General features: G+C 33.4%; 1 pseudogene; it reads right to left on the reverse strand.

Moving 5' to 3' along the window:
• Nucleotides 1–25,000: 25,000 nt before the first annotated feature.
• Nucleotides 25,001–25,118, reverse strand: LOC112471540 (annotated as a pseudogene).
• Nucleotides 25,119–25,953: the final 835 nt, after the last annotated feature.

Below are 25,953 nucleotides of genomic sequence, written 5' to 3' on the forward strand. Positions count from 1 at the left end.
CAAGATGAACCCAAAGAGACCCATATCAAGACACATCATAATTAAAATACTAAGGGTGAAAGACAAAGAGAGAATCTTAAAAGTAGCAAGTGAAAAACAAGTAGTTAGCCATAGGGAGCTCCTATAAGACTGTTAGCTGATTTCTCAACAGAAACTTTGTAGGCCAGAAAGTTTTGGCATGAAACCTTTAAAGTGATGAAAAGGACCTACAACCAAGATTACTCTATTCAGTAAAGCTATCATTTAGAATCAAAGGACAGATAAAGAGCTTCCCAGATAAGACAAAGTAAAGAAGTTCATCCACACCAAACCAGTATGATAAGAAATGTTATAGGGACTTCTTTAAGAAGAAGGAGCAGGGGAGAACATAAATATGTGTAATAAAATGGTAATAATGACTTACTTATTAATAATCACTTTAAATGTAAGTGGATAAAATGTTCCAATCAAAAGACATGGAGTGGCCAAATGGATAAAAAAAATAAGATCCATAAATATGCTGTCTACGAAAGACCCACTTCCCATCGAAAGACACACAAAAACTGAAAGTGAAGGGATGGAAAAAGATACTTTATGTATACGGAAACAAAATAAAACTGGGGTAGCAATACTTAAATCAAACAAAATAGATCTTAAAAAGAAAAGCTATAATAAGAGACAGACAAGGACATTTCATGTTGATAAAGAAATCAATCCAATAAGAGGATATAACCCTTGTAAACATTTACCCATCCAATGTAAGGGGCAACTTAATATATAAGGAAAATATTGACAAACATAAAAAGAAAGATCTACAGTAATACAGTAATTATAGGGGACCTTACCACTCCCTTGACATCAATAGATTGACCAGACAGAAAATAACAAGGAAACAGTGGCTTTAAATGATACATTAGACCAGATGAATTTAATTGATATTTTTATAGCTTTTCACTCCAAAGCAACAAAATATAGTTTTCAAGTACACATGTAACTTTTTCTAGGATAGACCACATGTAGGCCACAAAATAAACCTCAATTAATTTAATAAAATTTAAATTATATTAAGCATTTTCTCTGACCACAATGGTATAAAACTAGAAATCAACTACAAGAAGAAAGCTGAAAAACACACAAACACATGGAGGCTAAATAGCACGCTACTAAACAATCAATAGGTTAACAATGAGATCAAGATACCCTGAGGCAAATGAAAATGAAACAATGACTCAAAATTGATGGAATGCAGTGAAAGCAGTTCTAAGAGGGAAATTCATAGGACTATAAGCCTACCACAAGAAACAAGAAACATCTCAAAGAAACAATCTAATCTTACAGGTAAAGGAACTTCAAAATTAACAACAAAGCTCAAAATGAGTAGGAAGAAGGAAATAATAAAAATCAAAGGAGAAATAAATAAAATAGAGTCCACAAAATAAAAAAAAAGATCAATGAAACTAAGAGCAGGTTCTTTGAAAAAATGAAAAAAAAAAAATGAACTTTTAACCAAACTCATCAAGAAAATGAGAGAACTCAAATAAATAAATTCAAAAATAAAAGAGGTGACAACTGACACCACAGAAATACAAAGAATTATAAGAATACTATGAACAATTATATGCCAACAAATTAGACAGTCTGGAAGAAATGGATCAATTCCTAGAAACATACAATCTTCCAATATCGAGTCGAGAAAAAAATCTGAACGAACCAATTAACTACAAAATCAAATCAGTAATCAAAGAACTCCCAACAAACGAGAGTCCTGTACCAGTGTTTTCAGAGGTAAATTTTTCCAAATAGTCGAAGAATTAACACCTATCCTTCTTAAACTATGCCTAAAATTCAGGAGGAGAGAATACTTCCAACCTCATTTTACAAGGCCAGGATAACCATGATTCCAAAATCATACAAGTAGATTATAAAAAAGAAAATTATAAGCAAATATCCCTGATGAACATAGATGCAAAAATCCTCAACAAAATATTAGCAAACTAAATTTAGCAATACATTAAAAAGATTACACATCCTGAGATGCAAGTTTGGTTTAATACCTGCAAATCAATTAAAGTGATACGCCACATAAATAAAATGGAGAAAAAAAATCATGTAATCATATCAATAGATGCAGAAAAAGTATTTGATAAAATCTAGCATCCATTTATGATAAAAAAAAAAAACTCTCAGCAAAGTGGGAATAGAGGGAACATTATAAGGGCCATATGAGACAAACACAAAGGTAACATCATATTCAAAGAGGAAAAACTAAAAGTATTTTCCTTAACATCAAGGACAAAACAAGGATGTCCACTTTACCACTTTCATTCAGCATAGTATTGGAAGTCTTAGCCACAGCAATCAGACTAGAAAAAGAGACAAAAGGCATCCAAATTGGAAAAGAAGAAAAAAACTATCATTATTTGCAGATGACATATTATATAGAGAATCACAAAGATTCCACCAAAAAACTGGTGGAACTAATAAGCGAATTCAATAAAGTAGCAGGATACAAAATTAATATTCAAAAATTGATTGCATTTCTATATATCAATAATGAATGATCAGAAGGAGAAATTAAGAAAACAATCTCATTTACTTTTGCATCAAAAACAATAATAACTAAGAATAAATTTAACCAAGAAAGTAAAAGACCTGTACCTGGAAAATTATAAGTCATTGAAGAAACAAAAAAAATACAAATAAATGGAAACATAAACTGTACTCATGGATAGGAAGAATTAACACCATTAAAATGTCATATTACTTAAGCAACTTAGAAATTCCATGAAACTCTTAATAACCTACCAATGGCATTTTCCATAGAAGAACAAACAATTCAAAACTTTATACGAAACGATGAAAGATGCCAAATAGCTACAACAATCTTGAGAAAGAAAAGCAAAGTTGGAAATATTATGCTACCTAATATCAAACTATACTACAAGGCCATAGTAATTAAAACAACATGGTACTTGCATAAAAACAGACACATAGATCAATGGAACAGAATAGAGAGCCCAGAAATAAAACAATGCCTATATGGTCTTTTGAGCTACTAAATAGGAGTCAAGAATATACAAGGATGTAAAGACAGTCTTTTCAATAAATGATGTTGAGAAAACTGAAAAGATACATGCAAAAATTTAAACTGAACCATCCTCTTACACCATATAAAAGAATATACTCAAAACAGATTAGGCTTAAATGTAATACCTGAAAACATAAAACTACTAGAAGAAAACATATGCAGTAAACTCTTTGACATTGTTTTTAGCAATATTTTTTTTTTCTGATATATCTTCTTAGGCAAGGGAAACAAAATAAAAAATAAACAAGTGGGACTATATCAAACTAAAAAGTTCTTACACTGCAAAGGAATCCATCAACAAAACAAAAAGGCAAACTATTGAATGGGAGAAGATATTCACTAATGATATTCTGATAAGGGGTTAATATCCAAAATTTATAAAGAACTCATACAACATAACACCAAAAAATAAACAAACAAAAAATCCAATAAAAAAAAATAAGCAGAGGACCTGAAGAGGCATTTCTCCAAAGAGGACATACAGATTTCCATTAGACATATGAAAAAGATACTCAACATGACTAATAATCAGAGAAATGCAAATTTAAAACCACAATGAGATATGACCTCACACTTGTCAGAATGATTATCATCAATAAATCAACAAACAAGTGCTGGTGAGCATATGGAGAAAAGGGAACCCTTGTGCACTGTTTGTGGGACTGCAAATTGATTCAGCCAGTATGGAAAATAGCATGGAAGTTCCTCAAAAAATTAAAAAGAGAACTACCATATGACCCAACAATCTAATTTCTGGGTATTTATCTGAAGAAATCCAAAACACTAATTTGAAAAACTACATGCACTTCTATGTTCATTGCAGCATTATTTATAATAGTCAAGAAGCAACCAAAATGTCCATAAATAGATGACTAGAAAAAGAGGTAGTACATATATATAATAGAATATTAGCCATAAAAATGAAAGAAATATTACCATTTGCAACATAGATGGACCTACAAGATATTATTCTAAGTGAAATAAGTCAGAGAGAGAAAAACAAATACCATATGATTTTACTTATATGTGGAATCTAAAGAACAAAATAAACATACCAAACAGAAAGACTCACAGATACAGAGAAGAAACTAATGGTTGCTAGATGAACAGGGCTTGGGAGTCTGTGTGAAAAAAAAGGTGAAGGGATTAAGAAGTATTAATTAGCAGTTTCAAAATAGTTACGGTGATGTAAAGTACAGCATAAAGAATGTAGTTAATAATATTGTAATAACTATATATTCCAGTTGGATCCTAGACTTATTGGGGGATCACTTCATAAATTGTATAAGTGTCTAACCACTATGCTGTACACCTGAAACTAATACAATATTGAATGTCAACATAATTAGAAATAGTAATTAAAAAAAGACTTTGAGAAATGGATGCCCTACCCAAAATGGTTATACCAGACTAGGACAAGACTCAACTATTATAACAAATAAATCTGATAAAACCATGGCGAAAAAGCAAAACAGTTTATTTTTTTTTTACATTATAGTCCATGATGGCTGGCAGCTCTACTGCACACAGCCTGTTGTAGGCTTTCAGAATAAGTCAACCAAGATGTGTCTCTGTGTTACGCAGATCACTTTAAGTTAAAAATGACCAAGACCCTGTAGGGTAAGGAGAACCTTCTGCCCCTTATCCCTTTAAATATCTAGAAAAATTTAAATTAGAAGCCTTGCCCATAATAAGGAATTATCAGAGGTAATCTTTTTAACTTATCCATAGCAAGGCAAACTTCTAATTATTGAACTTCCGGTCTTCTTACAGTCCTGCAGATGATCTTCCTTCCCTCTGAAACCCCAAGGGGCCATACTGCATTCTTAGCTCAGAATGTTATATATACCTCATCTTCCCTTTCTGTCTCTGACCCTCTCAAGTATGGGTGTGTGTGTCTCTGATTCTCTCATGTATGTGGGGTTTCCATTTGTACATATAAAATTAAATTTGGCTAGTTTCGCTTGTTAAAAAAAAAGAGTGGGGTTCAGCAACTTTGTTCAAATTAATGTCTAACAGTAAAAGTTGAAGCCTACTTCCAGAATCTTTGGCTGCTATTTGATAACTGTTTTGTGAATCATGACTCATTTCCATACTTTTCTTTATCCAAACAGCAGAAATAGTGTTAACAAGCATTGCAGATATCCTATTTCTGAACAGAGGATCAAGAATTGACTTTTAGTCAGATTTTAATAGTGGAGGAAATTCAAGAGATTTCGAGGATTCTAAAAGGAGTTCTCCAAAAATAATATTTTTTTATTATTTTTGTCATCCGAATGCACATAAGCTGAAATCTAGGTGTTGGCTACACAGAGAGATGCCATTAGTTTTACGTAGCTTCATGCTTCTTAGAAAAGACAGCATCACTAATTCTTCATGACCTTATCCAATATGTTAAAAACAAATACACGTTTCTAGAATGAGTGGTATTTTTTGTCATAAATACCGTTTCACTTTATTCCTGAGCAAGCTACACATCAGATTATTCGTTGCCAAGAAACATGGTTGCATCAAGGTGTCTCCAGATGTGAGTAGCTCTGTTTCATAATTGGAAATAGAATACATTCTTGCAGGATGCTTCATGGAAAGGGTTTGATTCAGGGTAGCTTTAATTTCCAGGCTCTTTAAACCAAGCCTTCTCATGAGATATACCAATGGTATGTGACACATTCTCAGGTTGGACACATCTGAGCAGTTTTTTCAGTTTTAATGGCTTTAGTTTATTTTTGGAAAAAAGCTTGCCATTCTCTAACACTGTGATTTTATGGTCAATCAGATATTTTAATGAAATTAAAATCAAAAGTATTTTATTTTCACTTAATCTTTTTTCTTTAATATTTTCCAACTTATGTCCAATATAAACAATGGCAAAAGATATGTTTTTATTAATTTATATCAACCAGAACTATGCTAAATGAAATATGGTATAAGTAATGACTATACATATAACCAGTAGTGTATTATGCCATTTACATCAAGCTATAAAAGCATTAATGTAACATTTTCTCCATAGACAAATAGACATTTTTCAATATGATAAAAAGGTAATCAAAGAAAATGTGTGTGGTGCGTGTGTGTGTGCGTGTGTGTGTGTGTGTGTGTGTGTGTGTGATGTATTTTTCTGGGCTATGCCTAGTTCATGGAACTCTTAAAGATTATCTATAGGTAAAAGATTAAAGCTCCTGATATGGAGGAATTTTGAAGGGTCTGCTTTTACCAAAGTGGGTACAGTATCAGAGATATAGTGATTTGTAGTTCAAATAAAGAGGCTAGCCTTTCCCTTTATTGGAGCAGAATGAAAAATGAGGGTAACTTAAAGAAATGTCACAGTTTTGATTGAGTAATGCTCCTCTGCACAAAAATGTATAATTAATCTCCCTCAGAATATATCAAAACTCTATAATTTGGCATTCAAAACTCATGATTTCCAACTAGTTTCATCAGTACAGTTACATTATAGCTAAATTGAACTACTGATTTCTTGTGTATACGCCTGTGATTTCCCACCTACATTAAAATCATTTTGTTTCTCCCATACTCCTACTTCCTTAAGAACTAAATATTACTAATCTTTTACAACCCAGTTTAAATTATGTGCCTTCTATGTTGTCTGCCTTAATCAAGTCAGTTAAAAATAATCTCTTCAATCTAGACTCTCAGGATTTTCTGTGCAATTCTAGTATGAAAAGTTTCACCTCTTTTCCTGTTTTAATCATATTTATGTATTTTTTATTAACTCTGTCTTTTTTGATTTATCTTTGTAAATTCTGCATCATCTTAGCGTTTGCATACATTAGTCATTTGCTAGCTACTTACTGAATGAATGAATCAACAAATGAAGTATTAATGATGGGTAGAATTTTTTTCTTAATAATTCTTTACTTTGGCTTATGTTGTCTGCCAACTCAAGTTAGCAAAAACTCTTGCTCTCAGTAATTCTACCACTGATTATCTATTTAGAAGCACCTAATGAGAAAACAATTCTGAGCTGGGAATACTGATCCAAAGAAGCATTTGCTTTGCTGTAGCTGATATTATTATGCAAATAATAAATTTTAATTGCTAAAATTTAGCAATATTAAAATTTTTAAAAGGATCTTAAAGTTATAATTATATAGAATCACACAAAAATAAAAATTATGATAGAGCCACAGATTTTATTTTAAAGGCTATTTATGATCCGAGCGATGTATATGAGTCTGTCATAAGCCAGGCACTATGCACAGACTTTACATCAAACCTCAGAAGAGCCCTCACATCAAGTGTAATTCCATTCCTCAAATGAAGGTATAAGTCTCACAGAAGTTAGGTGGATGCACGTTGTATAGCTATTGATTGATAAATTCAAGATCCCTATCCAGGTCTGCTCTTTTTCCATTGTACTGAACTTGCTGTTAAATTTATTCTAATTTTGACATTGGGAATGTCAGATAGAGAAATTTTGGTATAGTGAAAAAAATCCTGAACCAAGAGTCCAAAATCTAGGACTCCAAAAAAGATAAGAAATTAAGCGTGTGTGGGGGTATGGGGTATAAAGAGTTTATAATGTGGAGGTCGAATATTATAATGTATACAAGCAAAATTCAAATGATGAAATCAGTGTTAACAAACAATGTAATTTGGGGCAAAGTACCAATATCTTTAAATATGTTTAAAATGAGGCCAATACTAATCTACTTTCATTTTTTTGTTTGTGTCGTAAATTAAATAGTACATATATTTGGCATTTAGTAAATCTTCAATAAACATTCAATAAAAGATAGATTTTCTTTTGGAAAAATTTTAATCAGCTTTAACTAAAATGTAATGTATTCGTCAGCTAGGGCTCCCATTAAAGAGTACCACAACTTGGGTGGCTTAAGCAACAGAAATTCTTCAGGCTAGAAGTCCAAGATCAAGATGTTGACAGATTTGTTTTTTTCTGAGGCTTCTCTGCGTGGCTTACAGATGGCTGACTTCAAATTATGGAGTTTGATTTATTCTAAATGAAAGAGAGATTAATTATTGATTTTTGAGCAAGAGGCATTCCTCAATCAAAGATTATTGTGGCATAATCTTTCCACTGTGTTTTTGGCGTCCTAATTTCCTCCCCTTTTAAGGACACCAGTCATATCGGGTTAGGACCTACCCTAATGACTCCATTTCAAATTACTTTTCTAAGACTCTATCTCAATTACAGTCATGTTCTGAAAGTACTGGAGATTAGAACTTCAACATAGGAATGGGGAAGGACACAACTGAACCAGCAACATTTAGCAACCAAGAATATAAACATTTAAAAAAATGTTTAAAGTCTTTAATGTATTTGAGCAGGTTAATGATGAAAATGTAATTTATCTCCCAGGCATTTTTGGGTTGTGATCAAATTATTAAGCACTTCAAAATTTGGATAAAGAATTTAGACAATTAACAAACAATATGTAGAGTAATATGAATTAATTTTATTTCATGAAAAATATTACAGGCATAAATATACCATAATACACATGATACAAAGTCAGTTCAGCACCAGAAACTGTGATATTTGGTTCATACTGACTGGAATTCAACTCTCTTTAACTTTTGGTAGGCTGAAAGAGATTTTTGGCTGCTCTAAAATAATGAATGATTGGAAGAATTAATTTATATTGAATAATAAACTTATTTATTTATCCCCAAATTATTTAATAAAAAAATCTGAAACCAATATAGTTCAACCACCCAAAAAATCTGCCTGTCCTTTTAATCCCTGAAAATTTAAAGTAAACTTGAAGTGACACTTCTGCATATACTTACATGTTTCTGTTTTAGGCTTTGCTGACTAAGTTTTATTGTTTACGAAATCTAAAATCCTATAAGAGGCAGGGTACCCTGAGAAAAGTGTGTTATAAAGCTACGTTATGATACATCTGTTTTGCCCTATTCTTCAATACCTGAAGGTATAAGGTCTCATTACACATAACCCAGATATAAATAATTTTTAAAGGTGTTTTAAGTTGAGATTCTGGGACAATTTTTCTTAGATAGGCCAATATTAACTGAATTAAATTTCAAGGTGGATGTTGGTTTTGTAAATACAGACTGACCCTTAAGCACATGGAAGAAGGACACACATGAGATGTTTGAGGTGAAACAGCAAACTTGAGTTTATGAATATAATTTGTCTTTGTTTTTCTCTTGGTTTTGTTGTTGTTGTTGTTGTTGTTACCTATTAACCCAAGGCACTTAATAAAGCAATTGTATAATGTATATATCCTGGTGAATGTGTAGACGCCTCTTTTCTTCTGCAGTCTTGATCTAATAAAGTGTTCAATTGCAGAGAAAAACATAAATTGTTCCAGAAGAATAACAGCAAGTACCTCCTCCTTTTCTACATTAATTTCTGGTGTATTGAAAATAAAGAAAACATTCTCTGAAGATGTTTAAAAGAAATAAGTTGGTTGGATACACAGTGATACACCTTGGGAGTATGAGGTAGTCTCAACATCATTGTTAAAGAATTAAAAAGGACTCCCAAAAGCCACAGCTATGAAAAAACTTTTTCATAGCTGTGGCTTTTGGGAGTCCTTTTTAATTCTTTTTTCTTTTTCTCTCTTTTTTTTAATTTTTATTTTTGCTTTGCTTATCAATCTTTTTTTAAATAATTTTTTCAATTTTTCAATTACAGTTGGCATACTTATTTGATTAGTTGCAGATGAACAACATGGTAATTAGACATTTACATATCTTACAAAGTGATCACCCTGATAAAACTAGTACCCATCTGACACCATATGTACTTATTACAATATTATTAACTATAGTCCTTATGCTATCCGTTACATCCCAATAAATATTTGTAACTACCAATATTATTCTAATACCTTCTCCTTTTTTTACACACCCCCCAAATTTCCTCCAATTAAGCAACAATCAAAATGTTCTCTGCATTTATGAGTTTGTTTTGTCTGTTTACTTTGTTCTTTAGATTCCAGATGTAAGTGAACTCACACACATTTGTCTTTGTCTGATTTACTTCACTCAACATAATACACTCCAGGTCCATCCATGTCTGCAGATGGCGAGATTTCATTTTTTTTTTTAATAGCTGAGAAATTCCATTGTGTGTATGTACCATCTCTTCTTTATCCATCCATCCATTGATGAACAACCAGGTTGCCTCCATAGCTTGGCTATTGTAAATAATGCAATGAACATATGGACACACATGTCCCTCTGAAGTAGTGTTTTGAGTTTGTTTGGAAAAATACCCAGAAGTTTGATTATTGGTCCTTCGTTTCTTGTTATAGTCTTTGTTTTAAAGTCATTTTGTCTGCTGTAAAGTATTGCTATCCTAGCTTTAAAAAAGTTTTTTGTTTCCATTTTCAAAAATTGTTTTATTTCCATCCTTTTACTTTTAGCCTGTGTGTGTCTTTCAACCTGAAGTGAGTTGCTTGAAGGCAGCATATACAGGAGTCTTGTTTTCTTATCCAATCAGCCACCCTGACTTTTGATTGGAGCATTTAATCCATTTATATTTCAAGTAATTGTTTATAAATATGTAATTATCACCATTTTATTATTCATATTTTTAAACTTTTTTCTTCTTATTCTTAAAGAAGTCTCTATAATGTTTCTTGTAATGTTTCTGGCTTCATGGTGATGAACTCTTTTAGCTTTTTCTTATCTGGGAAGCTCTTTACCTGTTCTTTGATTCTAAATGATAGCTTTGTTTAGTAGAGTAATCTTGTTGTAGGTCCTTGCTTTACACCACTTTAAAGATTTTGTGCCAGTCCCTTCTGACCTGCAAAGTTTCTGTCGAGAATTCAGCTGACAGTCTTAGGGGAGCTCCCTTGTAGGTAACTAACTATTTTTCTCTTTCTACTTTTAAAATTCTCTCTTTTTCTTTAACCTTTGGCATTTTAAATATAATGTGTCTTGGTGTGGGCCTCTTCGGGTCTATCTTGACTGGGAGTCTGTGCTTCCTGGGCTGCTATGGCTATTTTCTTTGCGCAATTAGGAAAGTTTCCTGTCATTATTTCCTCAAATAGGTTTTCAAATCCTTGCTCTCTCTTTTCCTTCTGGTACCCCTATGATGTGTATTGTATGTCATCTGATGTTGTCCGGAGGCTCTTTAAACTATACTGATTTGGGGGGTTTCTTTTTTGTCGTTGCTGTTCTGATTGGGTGTTTTCTGCTATTTTATTTTCCAAATCACTGATTCAATCCTCTGCTTCATCTAATCTACTGTTGATTCCCTCTAATGTATTCTTCATTTCTGACTGATTCTTTTTTATGTTTTCTATCTCCACTTATACGTTTTCTACCTCTTTGCTAAAGTACTCACTTAGTTCCTCTACTCTTCCCCTAAGTTCATTGAACATCCTTATAACCAGTGTTTTGAACTCTGCATCTTGTAGAGTGTTCATTTTCATTTTGTTTAGTTCTTTATCTGGAGCTTTGCTCCGTTTTTCCATTTAAGATTTTTTTAAATTTGTTTGTTTTTCCATTATGGCATCCTTGCAGTGCTCATTTCTATGTATTAGGTAGGGCTGCTCTGTCTCCCGGTCTTAGTAGAGTGGCCTTATGTAATCGGTGTCCTCTGGAGCCCAGTGGCACAGTCCTTCCTACTCACCTGAGCCTGGTGCTCCAGCTGTGCCCCTTGCATAGGTTGTGTGTGCCCTTCTGTTGTAATTGAGCCTTGGTTGCTATTTTCACATTAGTGGGAGGGATTGACACTCAGGCTATTGGTTATGAGGACTGGTTGGTGAGGGGCTAACCCTACAGAGCAGGATTCACTTTAGCAGGGCTCTGGTGCCTGCCCAGTCTTTCCTTTGGGTGTGTCATTTTTAGATGCAGCTCTGGGTAATGCTCAGGCTTGTTTGAAGCCTGCCATGAGGCATGCCAGCCCGGGGGTCTCCTGGGATGGGCCTCATTGCAGGCCAACTCCAGTTGCAGCCTGTGCACTGCCTAGGACCACCTAACAAGATTTATCAAGCAATCTGCAGGTATCTTCCACACTCACTGAGCTTGGAAGTGCCTTGAGAGGCCTAATCTCAAACAGGCTGACTGCCACTAGTGCCAGGCTTAGGGCCACTCAACAAGATGTTTAAGGCATGCTGAGGCCAGATGCTGATTGTTTGTTTTTTTTTTTGAACTTTTGAGAGATTATAAGAAAGCCCTCAGCATGAGCCCAAACAGGCTGTTTTATAGAAAAGCCGCTGGACGAGGCTTGGGTGGGCCCACAAGCTGAGTGTGAAAGGGTCTCAGGGAATTACCAGGGCAGGGCAACCTGTGTTAGCCAAGTTGATGGAAACTCAGATATGGCAGCTGCCTACATCTGCTTGCTCGGAGTGGGGTGAGATGAACAAAGAAACAATGGATTCTGCCAGCACTTCTGTCTGGGAGGAAGCCACCCTTCCTGCCCTTACCCTGAAGCCAGACAATTCGGTTCCTCTCCATATGTCCTTGATGCCTTTCAAGCTGCCGCCCCAACACTGGAGCTCAGAGTAAGTGAGTTTGTCGGTGAGTAAGTTGGCACATGGGCCCCTTAAGAGAAATGTCTCTGACTCTAGCAGCTCTTTGTCTTTCACATCCCCAATCTCTGCGGGTTTTCATAGCCAAATTTATGGGGACTTTTCTTCCAAACAATTCCTGGGCTAGGGAACCTAGTATAGGCTCAGGACCTTTCGTTCCTCTGAGTGTGGACATCTGCAGCTAAGATATCCCTTTCTATTTTTAACCACCATGCTTTGGTGTAGGACAAGTTCCTGTGTCTCCACCCCTCCAACCAGTCTCAAGATGGCCTCTTCTGTATGTTCCCAGTTATAGGTCTTCTGTTCAAACAGACTTCAGGTGACTCCCAGTGTTTGTTCTTCTGTAGTGGTAATTGGATTGTGGTTGTGAGAGGAGGCATGCACAGCTTTTGCCTACTCTGCCATCTTGACTGGAAGTCTCTTATTTCTTTTTCTAAAAAAAGGTTTAAAGTCTAGTGTTATAGACTTGTATCCCTCCCAAATTTACAGGTTGAAGCCCTAACAATCAATGAGACTGCACTTGGAGATAAGGCTTTTAAGGTGAGTATGATTAAATGAGATTACAAGAATGGGCCCCTAATTTAATAAGATTGAGGTCCTTATAAGAGGAGAAAAAAATACCATGGAGGCAGCCACACAAAGAAAATGCCATATGACTACATGGTGAGGAAGTGGCCATCTGCAAAGCAAAAAAAAAAAAAAAAAGCCTCAAGTCAAACTGAAATTTCTAGCACCTTGGTCTTGAAGTTCAGGCTCCAGACTGTGAGAAAATAAATTTCTGATGTTTTATGCACCTAGTTTGTGGTATTTTGTTATAGCAGCCCTAGCTGACTGATCCACACAGTCAGAATTTTTGTAATGGGGAGACTGCAGGTTATGAAGTCAAAGTCCCATGAGGAAAATGCCCAAAGTGACATGTAGGCTGCTCTTAAAGAAGCATTGCAAAATCCTTATCCTTCAAAGAGTCTTTCTTGGTTATTCTCACAGTTTTAATTTTCCTTCTTCATATAATATAATAATTACCTAAGAAGAGGGAACGAGTACTGTATCAGGAGAAGTAGACTAAGTCTGTGCCACTATGAGGATACCACCATCAACAAAAACAAAAACAAGAAATAAATTATTAATTTATAGCCAAAAGACAGAAAGTGAAAATGAATTCTTAGGAGGAAATAATCCAAAATATATTTGAGGCAGACGGAATCTGCATCATTAATAATCAAAGAAATACACGTAGAAGAATTTTTAGACCACTTCTTGAAGCTATTGAGATGCATATTTCTGTGTAGAAAAGATAAATTGGACCATCAAAATAAAAGTACTTTTAAGGGGAAAAAGTAATCATCATATGATTCTTACATATTATCATTGTATATTCACAAATGGAATGCTTTATATAATTCAAATATTGATTTTAGGAATTGAGAGACTATAGATAAGAACACTTAAGAAATCAAAGTAATTTGGAATCGGGAAGGTAGTATTATAAGAATAATATAAAGCATTAGTATCTAATAATCTTACAGGTAAAGAGAAAGAAAATAATTAGAATCGACTGTATTTTTAAGGATAGAAGATAGGAAGTAGTCTTGGTCATAAGATTAAATCCAATAGATAAAATGAATAGTCCTTGAACTTTAAATGATTTTAATCAGATAGTAATACTCACTTAAAGAACATTAAAGAAAAATTCTTTTTTTAATATGGTGACTATGAACTTTTTCTTTCTACTAAAGTTAGCCTAATAGTATCTAACTTAATATTACGGTGTATCAATAGCTATTGTTTTCTCTTAGTTCATGGACTTTAATAGAAAATATAGTGATTAGGAAGAAAAAACCCAAATGTCTCTTTTCATTTAACATATGCAATAATTAAACAATGACATATATCTCTGATAAACTCTGTATATTTATACAATAGTTCTTAAGTTTTTTTTTAAACATGTTTATTGGGTTATTATTTATTTTAAAAAACCTGCAAAATACCGTGGTTGTGATAAATTCTCACAACTTTTGTTCTAATGTACTTAGATAAAATGATCCAAATGAAAAAAAAAGTCCACCAGTTAGGACCTGATGACAACTATGGAATCTCATGGAAAATTGTTCTTTATGATTCTTAGTTAATGCACACAAAAAAGTGAGACATCCTAATTAAGACCCATGATAAAGATATAAGGCAACATTTTCAACCAGAAAGACTACAAAACTATTTTTGATGAGAGACTGGGAATATATCCAAGAGGCATAATGAAGAGATACTACTACTTCTGTTGATGTTTTAAGCACAATGGCTTCTGTTATTTTATCCCATACTGAGATATAATAAAATCTTATTTTTCTATAAGCTGGTAATCAATTATCTGAAGTAATTGTTGGTTAGAACATTCTAAGCACAATTTTATTATTTAAAATATCAAAGTTATTTTATTTTAAAAGGTTCTTTTTATTCTGAGGGGCAAATACTTTCAAACAGTACTAAAAAATATTTCAAGCCAGTATATATTTAAAATGTATGTAAGACTCTTTCCATTATGGCCAATACTCTAGCTTTCATTTTAAAACTTACTTCGATACACTCTGATTTAATTGAAAACTTTAGTTAATGACATAGGATATTTGTTAAAGAAAATCAATAAGCTTTCCCTATTTTAAAATAAGTAAGTACTAGAAGCATCGTGAACAAGTGCATTGTTTGTCAGTACAATAGATTTACAACTATATTTTATGGTATTTTTTCTTCTTCCTTTCTTAATGTAAAATGTCTCTAGTCACTTTTAATATCCCAGATTAAGAGAGATTCATGTTTTTAAATATAATGTCAAATACAATTACATAATTTATGGTATCAGACTTGTGTTAATTGTTTAAGATTCTTCAACTAACTTTTTTAATTTGTTTCTTTATTTTAAAATAATAAAGTATTTTTGAAGTACTGCAATGCTACAAAGGAAAAAAAATTACCATGTGTCTAGGCAACGCATTCAGATAAAAATTCAAGGACAACTTTACTGGATGATAGAAGAAGTCAAGGTAATATGAATCTCTCAAACACAAAATTCTTCAAAGCAGGAATATGTTACACTTTTGGAAGTATGGATCAACCATTTTATCTATTGAATTGTACTTCTAGAGACAGTTAATCCTAGGATATGCTTTTAAAATCATTGATAAAGATGATAAAGCAAACATCTAAATTCTAGGCTAGGTATCAATTTCTTTATGACTTGTTTCACGATATTATAGTACTTTGAAATTCAAAGATTATAAGAGCATAAAAATAAGGGAAGACTCTCAACACATGAATAAGTTAGAAGAATTAGAAATATGCTCTAGAATAGTGAATATTTGTTTAGGTCACATTTTATACATGTGCATGGGTCAAAACCAATTTGTAATGAAGAGCATACCATTTTTACACTTATAAAGATATTGAAATGAATACTATCTCATTTTAGCAGATAGCTTACAGAAAAACAGGTGGCTCAGTCCTTTCAAGAGCTTCCAATCTTCTGGAGATATTTCAGAGTATGTGTGTGTGTGTGTGTGTGTGTGTGTGTGTGTGTGTGTGTGTGTACATGTTTAAGTGTGTGAAAAAATATATAGCATACAGTTACATAATCTTCTGCAGAGGCAACAACAATCTTTTGCAAATAAATCTTTTCTTATTATTATGTCAGCAGCTTTGACTTTTGCCAAGTTAATCCTTTGGTCAGCTGAAACCTAACACATTTGTTTTTCTGGTTTTGGCCCTGTCAGCAGTAATGTAAGTAAAAGTGGTTTTCTTAATAAAATCATTCTTTGTCCCTTTTACTTTAGCTAGTAGAAGTAAACTCCTGTATAGATTATTTTTCTTAGAAAAATTACATTTTAAAAATGTTTATGTGATATGGAGGATGATTAATTTATTAAGATTTCTCATCCTATAAACTGGATAAGCAAATCTCCAAAATTGATATTGTTAATTTGTTGTAGTTAATTTCATGACCTCATTTTCTCATATTCTTTTATATACCTTGTGTCAAGTGCTCTATGATCTTCTCAGACTGAACAAAAGGCATCCTTGAAGAGTTTTACTCATGCAATACAAGAACATCTCCTAATTTCTCTCTGCCATGTTCACCGAAGCAATTAACTAATTCCATGTACTAGAGCTCACATACCAAATAATATAATAATAATAATAATTTTGATAAATTAATCATACTAAAATTAAATATATGAACTCTTATACACTGCTGGTGAGAGTCCAAATTATAGACATTTTCTGGAATACAATTTGACAATATAATTTTAAACCTTTAAATTCCCGAATATTTTGATACAGTGATTAAATTTGTAGAGCTCTACCCTCCTCTGGATTTGATTTTTTTTTCCTGGCCACTTGAGCACATCTAAATCAGCCATTAGATTTTATCTGGGACCTGCAGTTTGGCTTGGGGATTGATCACATTGTGGATTTGATTCCTGACGAATCCCTTGCTGTCTCCCCTTTACTTTCTCCTCTGGTTCTCAGCCTCAACAAGTTCAAATTAGAAATCCTTTTTAGCTCAAATGGAACTGTTTCGTTCCTGCTTCTTTACTAGACTACCCTCGTGCCATCCACCAGCTTCTCTCTCTCTTTCACACACACACGATTTTAACTTGGTTTTTCCTTTTTTGTAAATAATGTACATACTGTCAATTTTTTATTCAAAAGATATGTTTTGATGTGCTAGCTTAACTGCTCTAGCTTCTAGCTTCTAGCTTTTTTTAAAAAAATTTTTAATTATCCCCCAACTTCCACCCCTGATCTATTGATGTTTCCATTTCCCCCTTTTTAGAACTGGATCTCTGAAGGCAGGCATCTTCTCCCATGCACTCGTGGCACACTTCTGGGGCCTGGTACACTTGGGGAGCCTGGTGTACCCGGGGTATGGGCCATGGCTCCTCTGGGGCTCGAGCCCAAGACTTTCTGAGTGTAAAGGCCAGTGTGTTGATGCCGGGGAGGCTGACAAGGAAAAAAAAATCCATTTTTTTCCCCTTTTGTGGGAGAGGAGAGGAGAGGAGCATATATATATAATCAGGTATATATTTTAAGTTATACAGACAAATGTGTATCTCAGTGTTATCATACAAGTGAAAAAGAAATGACTTGGGTGGCCATCTATGCAGAGTTGTTATGTAAATTAAATAAGGAAAATCATGTGATAGAATAATTTGAAGTAATTAAGAACACAAAAATGTCTGCTTTCGGCAATTTGGTAGACTATACACCATGAAGCAACTCCCACTATAAAACAACTACATCTTCAATGAATCATTCCTTTTCATATATTTGTGAACTCCCACAAAGTAAAAGAAATCTATAAGGATTATCCATCATTATACACACTTAAACATAAACTATGTAGTGAGATTTCAAGGGACAATGGAAACAATAGCACTACAACAGTCCCAACTGCCAAGTGGCAGAATTAAGTTATGACGTTTTTATATTAAGTCTACAATTTTCAAAGGAGGCTAAAGTGGTCCCAGATTGGCAATACCCTTGATTCCCATCACAAGTGAATAAAAATCGTTTCTAGAGTAAAAGATCCCCAAGTCAGGCCTTTAGGATTTCTATGACTGTGGTAAAGAAAGAATGAGACAGCAAAGATCCCCAACAAACAAAAACATAAACTACTATGCTTGATAGACAACAGAAATAATTACTAGATATAGTGCCTGTTTATTCCATATATTTTAAAATCAAATAAAAAATATTGAATATTAATTAAATATGTACATATGTGTATATATGCATACATAATTTAAAAATAAAAATTAGATAATGTGATTATTTTTAAAAGACAAAGCTAATTAGAAAATGAGTCAAATATTAATAAGTGAACTTAAAAATACATATTTTTTGGAATAAAAATGGATAGGTAATGGATAGGTAAAGTGAACACAGTTAAAAAGTAATCAGAAAAATGAAGATGAAGAAATTAAAATAGATGAGATGAAAAATAAAAAGTGATGTGTAGGATACATTTAGATATAATGTACATCTAAAATTATTAACCTAATAGAAGATTGCATGAGTTATCTATTACCACATAACAAATTATCCCCAAAGATAGCTACTTAAAACAACAAATATTAGCTGGATTATCTGGCTCAAGGTTTTTTACAAATTTGTGGTCAAATTATTGGCCAAGACTGCAGTCTTGGGAGAATCAACTGAGCTGAACTTCTGGAGCTTCTAGGGTATGATCCATTTCCTTTTTTTTTTCCCCCAGCTTCAAAAGGCCATCCGCATTCTTTTCACATGACTCCTTCTCATCATCTCTGCTTTGTTCATAATCTTTTCTGACTCTAACCCTCTACCTCTCTCTTATAAGAACACTTGTGGCTCATCACATTGGGCAAACCTGCATAATCCAGAGTAATCCTCCCATCTCAAGATACTTAATTAGAACTGTAAAGTGTCTTTCGCCATGTAAGCAATATATTTACAGATTTCAGGTGTTAAGATGTGAACATCTTTGGGGGGCTTTATTATGTCTACCACAGACACCTCCATCTATAAAATGAGGGGAGTAATAATGCCCACTTCCTAGGGTTGTTATGACTTACATGGGTTTAGTTTTTTTTTTTTTTTTTTGTACTCAGAATATGAGCTAGCCTATATTAAGTGCAATAAAAATATTTAATGAATAACATAAAGAACTACATGGTCTGACTCTCTTATTGCTTAATTATTTTGGGTTTGCAATCTCTTCCATTTTTAGCTACACAAGAATGCATGGTTATTTTTGATTGAGTACTAGATAGTACACATACAATCTATAGACATAAGTTGAATTGCTAGATACTATACTCCCTCCAGAGAAGATTTTTACTTGATATCAGCTGGTGGCTAGCCTAAAATCTCTACAATCCTGGGTTAATTTAATTCAATCAAGGATTGTAACTATTTTAATCTAAGCCTCACACCTCATGGAGATGCTCAGGGCTTCTCTACTTATGAGCTTAAACTCCAGTCTTTATCTTTCCAACCTGTTGAAAACACTGCTCAATTACCTGACCTCTCAGTCTTCTCTAGAATTTTCAGGTTAAAAAACCTATAAATACCAACCTCACCTCCTCTAGTTTTATTCTATATCTTTGTTTTATAATTCTTTACAACTCTGACAATTTTCTGTTGCTTTCTAATAAATTTGCATTATATTATTTCCAGCTATTCTCCTTGTTTTCAGTCAGCTGTTATCAATAGCCAAAACTGAGCAACTGGATTTTATTCCAAAATTATATGCTCTTTATAAAATAGCAACACTTAAGAAATAGTTCTCACACTGCCAGAAACTGATTGTCAGATTATAGAAAACTAGGTGATTATGTGACTCAAGCAAGCCACACGGTCACAAACCAAGAAAGTGTAGAAGCACACTCTCATAAAGTGAAATGGTATATGCCCGACCACGTTGAGCAGATCATGAAGGGACAAAGAGAGAATCATAATTATGTCAATTATAGGATTGCTTCCAATTGTTAAAATTTAAAACCTCTTATATACCTTTCTATGTGAGAATTCATAAGAAAATTTTTATATCAACTACAATGAAATATGATGAAGCTAAAATATGTGAACTAGAATTTCTATTATCTATCTGAATAAGCTTAAATTATAGTTATGAGAAAAGTGAATCTGTAAAAATATATACAGTTTAATACAATTTATTTGAAGACTAAACCATACATACATAAAACAATATAATACTGTATAGTTTATATTTGTTTATATAATTATATACATTTATACAATTATGTATTTTACATCATTTATAAATACAAAGTAAAATTCTAAACACACTTGTGGAATTATTGATTATAAATTGAATGAAATATACATAAATCAAAGGAGAGGGCCAGGTTCAAATTCTATGGAGGGCTTTAACTATATATGATATATATATATATTTTTTAAAGATATGAAGCAAAAGTGGGTAATTTTTTTAAGATTAGAAGAAACTGGTAAAATGGTACTTTCTAGAGTATTCTCTATACTTTTTTGTATAATTAATTTAATTTTAATACAAAAGAAAAAATTTTATAATAAAAAGCCTTCTTAGAAAAACATATGCCCATGTAGTACTATTTATATCTCTTTATACTACTAATTGTGCTAAATTTTGTGTTTGCCTTATCCCAATCCACTCTCTCCTGTGCTCTGACCTAAGAGGCTAAGCCTTGTGGATTTGCATCTTCAAATTTCCTTAGCTTACTGTCCTCTGATTAGGTCAAGCCAATGGGAGCCACTGGCAGAATGGAGTAAAAGATCATAGTATCTCTTCCCTGCTCTTTTCTTCTTTATGGGGTTTCTGGCAATGTTTATATATGTCAGCTGGCCACTCCTCCAAAGTTCCAGTTCATGGTGGAAAATGTTGTTCATGTCTTTTTATTCCTAGGAGTGGTGATAGTTTTACATTGCTGCGTCAGGTGTCTCATCATTCATTATTTTCTTATTCCTGCCCACTCCTCTGGAAGTGGAGTTCTTTTATAAGTCTGCTCATTGAAATATTTGTGTTTTCCTAATGATTCCTTGACTAATGCACTAAAGAAATGAGAAAGCAAAAATAATATGATAGGGCAATAAGTGGCAAAATCTATTGAAATATTTCACTTAATTTATGCAAATATTTCATTTAATTTATGTGAAAAAAATCAATATGTGAAAATATTTTAATTAGTTGATTAATTGACAAGTCAAATTTATTCACACCGAACTCCAAAATATATGGTCTATTTGGAATGTTCCAAGCCATGAAACAAACTGGTTTAATGATAGTTGTCAGCGTGTTTAGTATAATTAAAATAGAGCTATATGCAAATATAACTTTCAATATATTTAATAATTATTTTGAAAGGGACAATGGTAATAGATGTTATGATCAATTTTGTGGTCAGGTTTTAATATGGTTACAGTGATGTGAAATTTTAAAATGTGGCAGCCATGTTATAATCTATTTTTCAAAGATTATTCATACATTGATATAAAAATAATATATCTCATTATAAGTGCAAGGATTTTTGAGATGGAAGGTAACCTTGTTTCTTTAGCAAAACTTAGTTGTCTCCCTACTTCAATGGTTTACTTGTTAAAGCCAAACTAATTAGCAAATTCACTAATGAGGTTCCTATATCTGTTATAAAGAAAAACCTCTCCATAGCAACCTTGTTATTAAAACAGTAAGTCAGACTGGAACTCTGGCAAAATTCTGCAATCTGTACATGAAAAACGTAAGCATATTTTCCTTTACTGCCTACCTTGTGGACTAGTAATAGCAGAATCTCAGTCCAAACAAATAATTAGAATTGATGATAAAAGAGTAAACATAACCTCAATTAATGACTTTGCTAATGGTTGTTGCTTATTTAAGGCATTAATACGAGTTCATTATTTAGCCTCTTTGTACCTACTTACCTATATGGAATAATTAAAAATTCATTGACTCAGCCTTAAGGCACTATGTGATGACGCATGACTGTATCTTTGAGGGGCTGCTAACGATGATTTTGTTTGCCTGCTCTGCATTTCATTGGAATCTTCTGCTGGAATTTTCCACCATAGGCTGGGCATTCCACTCCCACAAACACTTGTTGAAGATAGTTTTATACCACAGATCACCTAGGATCACAGTAGAAGAGAATGGCACATGAATAAATGATTATTAACTACCTGCTTGCCTATGAGCAGAGCTTTTGTGTAGTACTGGATGGTGATTGCTAAACTAAGTCGGATACTTTCATTTTGTCTTTGGATACAAAATAGAACTGAATAGACTCTTTGAAATAAGCTTAGTTGGATGGCAGAAATGACTAAAAATAAGGCTAGAGATGAGGTCATGGCTTATATATTGGAAGGTTTGTAAACCATCATAAGGATTCTGATCTTTATTATATAGGTTATTGAAAACCTCAGCAGATATAAAGCCAGGAAGTAATGTGCTCAGATTTACACTTTTCCTTTTCTCTGGTTTACTCTTACATTAATCCTTGATTGACTGGAGCACGCCTCTCTTAAAACCTGGAAGATGCAAGCTAACTCATTTCTCATTTGTGTGATCATAAGCTTAAATGATAACTTTGTTCTTTGCTCTTAGTATACTCATTCTGAACTAGCCATTTGAGCTTTTTACTTTTTTTCCTATAGTAGATGCATTAGACTCAATTTCTGCCTCTATTAGAAATCTTATTGTTTTTACTCCTTGTACAACTTCTTCCAATCCAGTAGACCATGTTTACTACTACTTATAACTTATATTGACAAGTTTTTAATTTTCAAGTGAGATTCAGGGTCAGAAGTTTGTGACTTCATTCTGCTCCTTGCTAGCTAGAAGGCTTGATATCATCTCATCTAATTCCCATAGTCTGAATTTCTTTTTCTCTCGTAGGAGAGGAAGAAGCTTTCCTCTACTCTCCTAGGTTCTTTCTGCTGGTCTAATAAACTATATGAGACAGATTGACAAGAGAAAATAACCAAATTTAATTACATATCTACATATGGGAACCCCACAAACGAGAATGGTTCAGAGACAGGGAGAGAAGATGAGATATATATGACATTCTGAGCTAAGAATGAGGTAAGACACCTTGGAAAAAAAGGAAAGTCATTCACAGAATAATAAAAAGAGCAGATGTTCAGTAATTAGAAGTTTGCCCTGCCCTATAGATAGGTCATAAAATGTTAATTCTGGTGATAACTCATTATGGGAAAGACTTCTAATTTAAATTCTTTAAGAGAGATGTAAAAGTTTTTTGTGAGCCAGCAAGGTCTTCATTGCCTTTAGCTCAAAATAAAGGCACATTTTGGGGTGACTCCTTCTGACCCTCTATTACTGTAAAGGGATAGTTTGCATATTACATTTTAGAGATTTATTTTGAGAAAAATTAGAAAATCTAGATGATGGTATTAAAAATATAAGATGATGCATAAATCTTACTATGAAAAGTGAATTTGATTAATACAGGCATACCTTTAGAGATGATAGGTTCAGTTCTAGACCACAGCAATAAAGTGGATATCGCAATGAAGTGAATCAGACAAATGTTTTAATTTCCCAGTGCATATAAAATTTATGTTCATACTGTACTGTAGTCTATTAAGTGTGCAATAGCCTTATATGTAAAAAAAAAACAAAAAAACCAACAACAACAATACATCCACCTTAATAAAAAAAATACTTCATTGATAAAAAATGGTATCTATGATCTGAACCTGTTGGAAAGATGGTACTGACTTACTCAATGCAGAATCGTCACAAACCTTCAATTTGTAAAAACACAATATCAGTGAAGTGCAGTAAAGGGAAATAAAACAAGATGTGCCCGTTATTATTGACATTGGTAAATGATAGCGTAGACTCATGATCATGAATACAAGCTCTAGAGTTAGACAAATTTATTTTTTAAAAAAATAATTTAAAAAATTTTCAATTAAAGTTGGCATACCAATATTAGTTTCAGGTGTGCAAGGTAGTGATTACATTTATATAACTTACGAAGTAATCACCCCAATAAATGTAGTACCCATTGACACTGTACATAGTTATTACAATATTATAAATTACATTCCTTTTGATATACTTTAGATCCCCATGAATATTTTTTAATTACCAATTTGTACTTTTTAAACCCTTTTCCTTTTTCACCTACCCTCCATATTTCTTTCCTTCTGGCAGTCATCAAAATGTTCTCTGTATCTATGAGCTTGTTTCTGTTTTGTTTGTTTATTTTGTTCTTTAGAGTTCACATGTAAATGAACTGATTTGACCTTTGTCTTTGTCTTATTTATTCCACTCAGCATAATATCCTCTAGGTCCATTTATGTTGTTGCAGATTTCATTCTTTCTAATAGCTAAGAAATATTCTATTGTACCATCTCTTCTTTGTACATCTATCCATTGATGAACAACCAGGTTGCATCCATATCTTGGCTATTGTAAATGATGCTGCAATGAACATATGGATGTACATGTACTTCTGAAGTAATGTTTGGATAAATACCCAGAAGTTTTGTTACTGTGCCCTTCTTCATCTCTCGTTATAGCCTTTATTTTAAAACCTATTTTGTTTGGTATAAAGTATTGCAACTCTAGTTTTAAAAATGTTTTTTGTTTCCATTTTCAAAAATTGTTTTACTTTCCATCCCTTTACTTTCAATCTGAAGTGGGTTGCTTCTGGCAGCATATATATGGGTCTTGTTTTCTTATCCATTCAGCCACGCTGTCTTTTGATTGGAGCATTTAATTCATTTACATTTTAAGTAATTATTTATAGATATGTAATTATTGCCATTTTATTATTCATATTTTTAGTCTTTTTTTTTTTTTTAAGTGAGGCAACCCTTGGTTGACCTCACAGATTGCAAGGACCTTGTCACCTTATAATCCCTTTTTATTTTTTATTTTTCACGCCTACAGCACCTGGTCTTCCTAGGTGGTCTCCCATCCAAGTACTACCAGGCCCGACCCTGCTTAGCTTATGAGATCAGACAGGATTGGGCTTGTTCAGGGTGGCATGGCCATAGACCCTTTTTTCTTCTTATTCTTAAAGAAATCCCTATAATTTTTCTTGTAATACTGGCTTGGCGATGATGAACTCCTTTACCTTTTTTTTGTCTGGGAAGCTCTTTGTCTGTTCTTTGATTCTAAATGATAGCTTGGGAACTCCTTTAGCTTTCTCTTGTCTGGGAAGCTCTTTACTTGTTCTTTGATTATAATGATAGCTTTGCTCAGTAGAGTAATCTTGTTGTAGGTCCTTGCTTTCCACCACTTTAAACATATTTGTGGGAAGATTCTGGGAAACATGGCAGAGTGAGATGTCCTCAGATCTCTCCCCTCGAAACAATAATAAGCTAAACGTCTAAAATTCAACAAAAACACCCAACTGCATGCCAGCACGTCAGGGCGTGGGACCTGCACATAAGAACTACCACAGGTCAGAACTCCGAGTGTTTGGGTAGTGGACTGGGGGAAATAAAGAAGCTGCCTCTCGCAGCTTCCAGAGCTCTCTGTAGGAGGAGGGGGAAGGGTGGCGATGAGACAACTTCCCTGAACAGCCCTGCCTGGTAGTGCTGTGAGTTCCATACAGCCAGTGCCAGGGCCCAGTCATCAGAGCAGAAAGCAGAGAAGCAAAATGCGACCGCAGAGAAACGACAGTTGATTTTTACTCTCCCGGGTTACAAAAGGAAGGCTGAGCCACAGACCCCAAATCCCAACCCAAAGGACCCCCTACCCCGTACCCTCCGAGACCAAACACTGCAGAACCCCAGGGGAATCTGAGTAAATGCTGCTGAGACTGTCTCTGATAATAACAAGGACTGAAACTGAGGGTAGCAAATGTGATTAAATATCTATCAGAAAAT

Source organism: Pteropus alecto, unplaced genomic scaffold (genome assembly GCF_000325575.1).
Source record: "Pteropus alecto unplaced genomic scaffold, ASM32557v1 scaffold57, whole genome shotgun sequence".
In the NCBI taxonomy this organism is placed as follows: domain Eukaryota; kingdom Metazoa; phylum Chordata; class Mammalia; order Chiroptera; family Pteropodidae; genus Pteropus; species Pteropus alecto.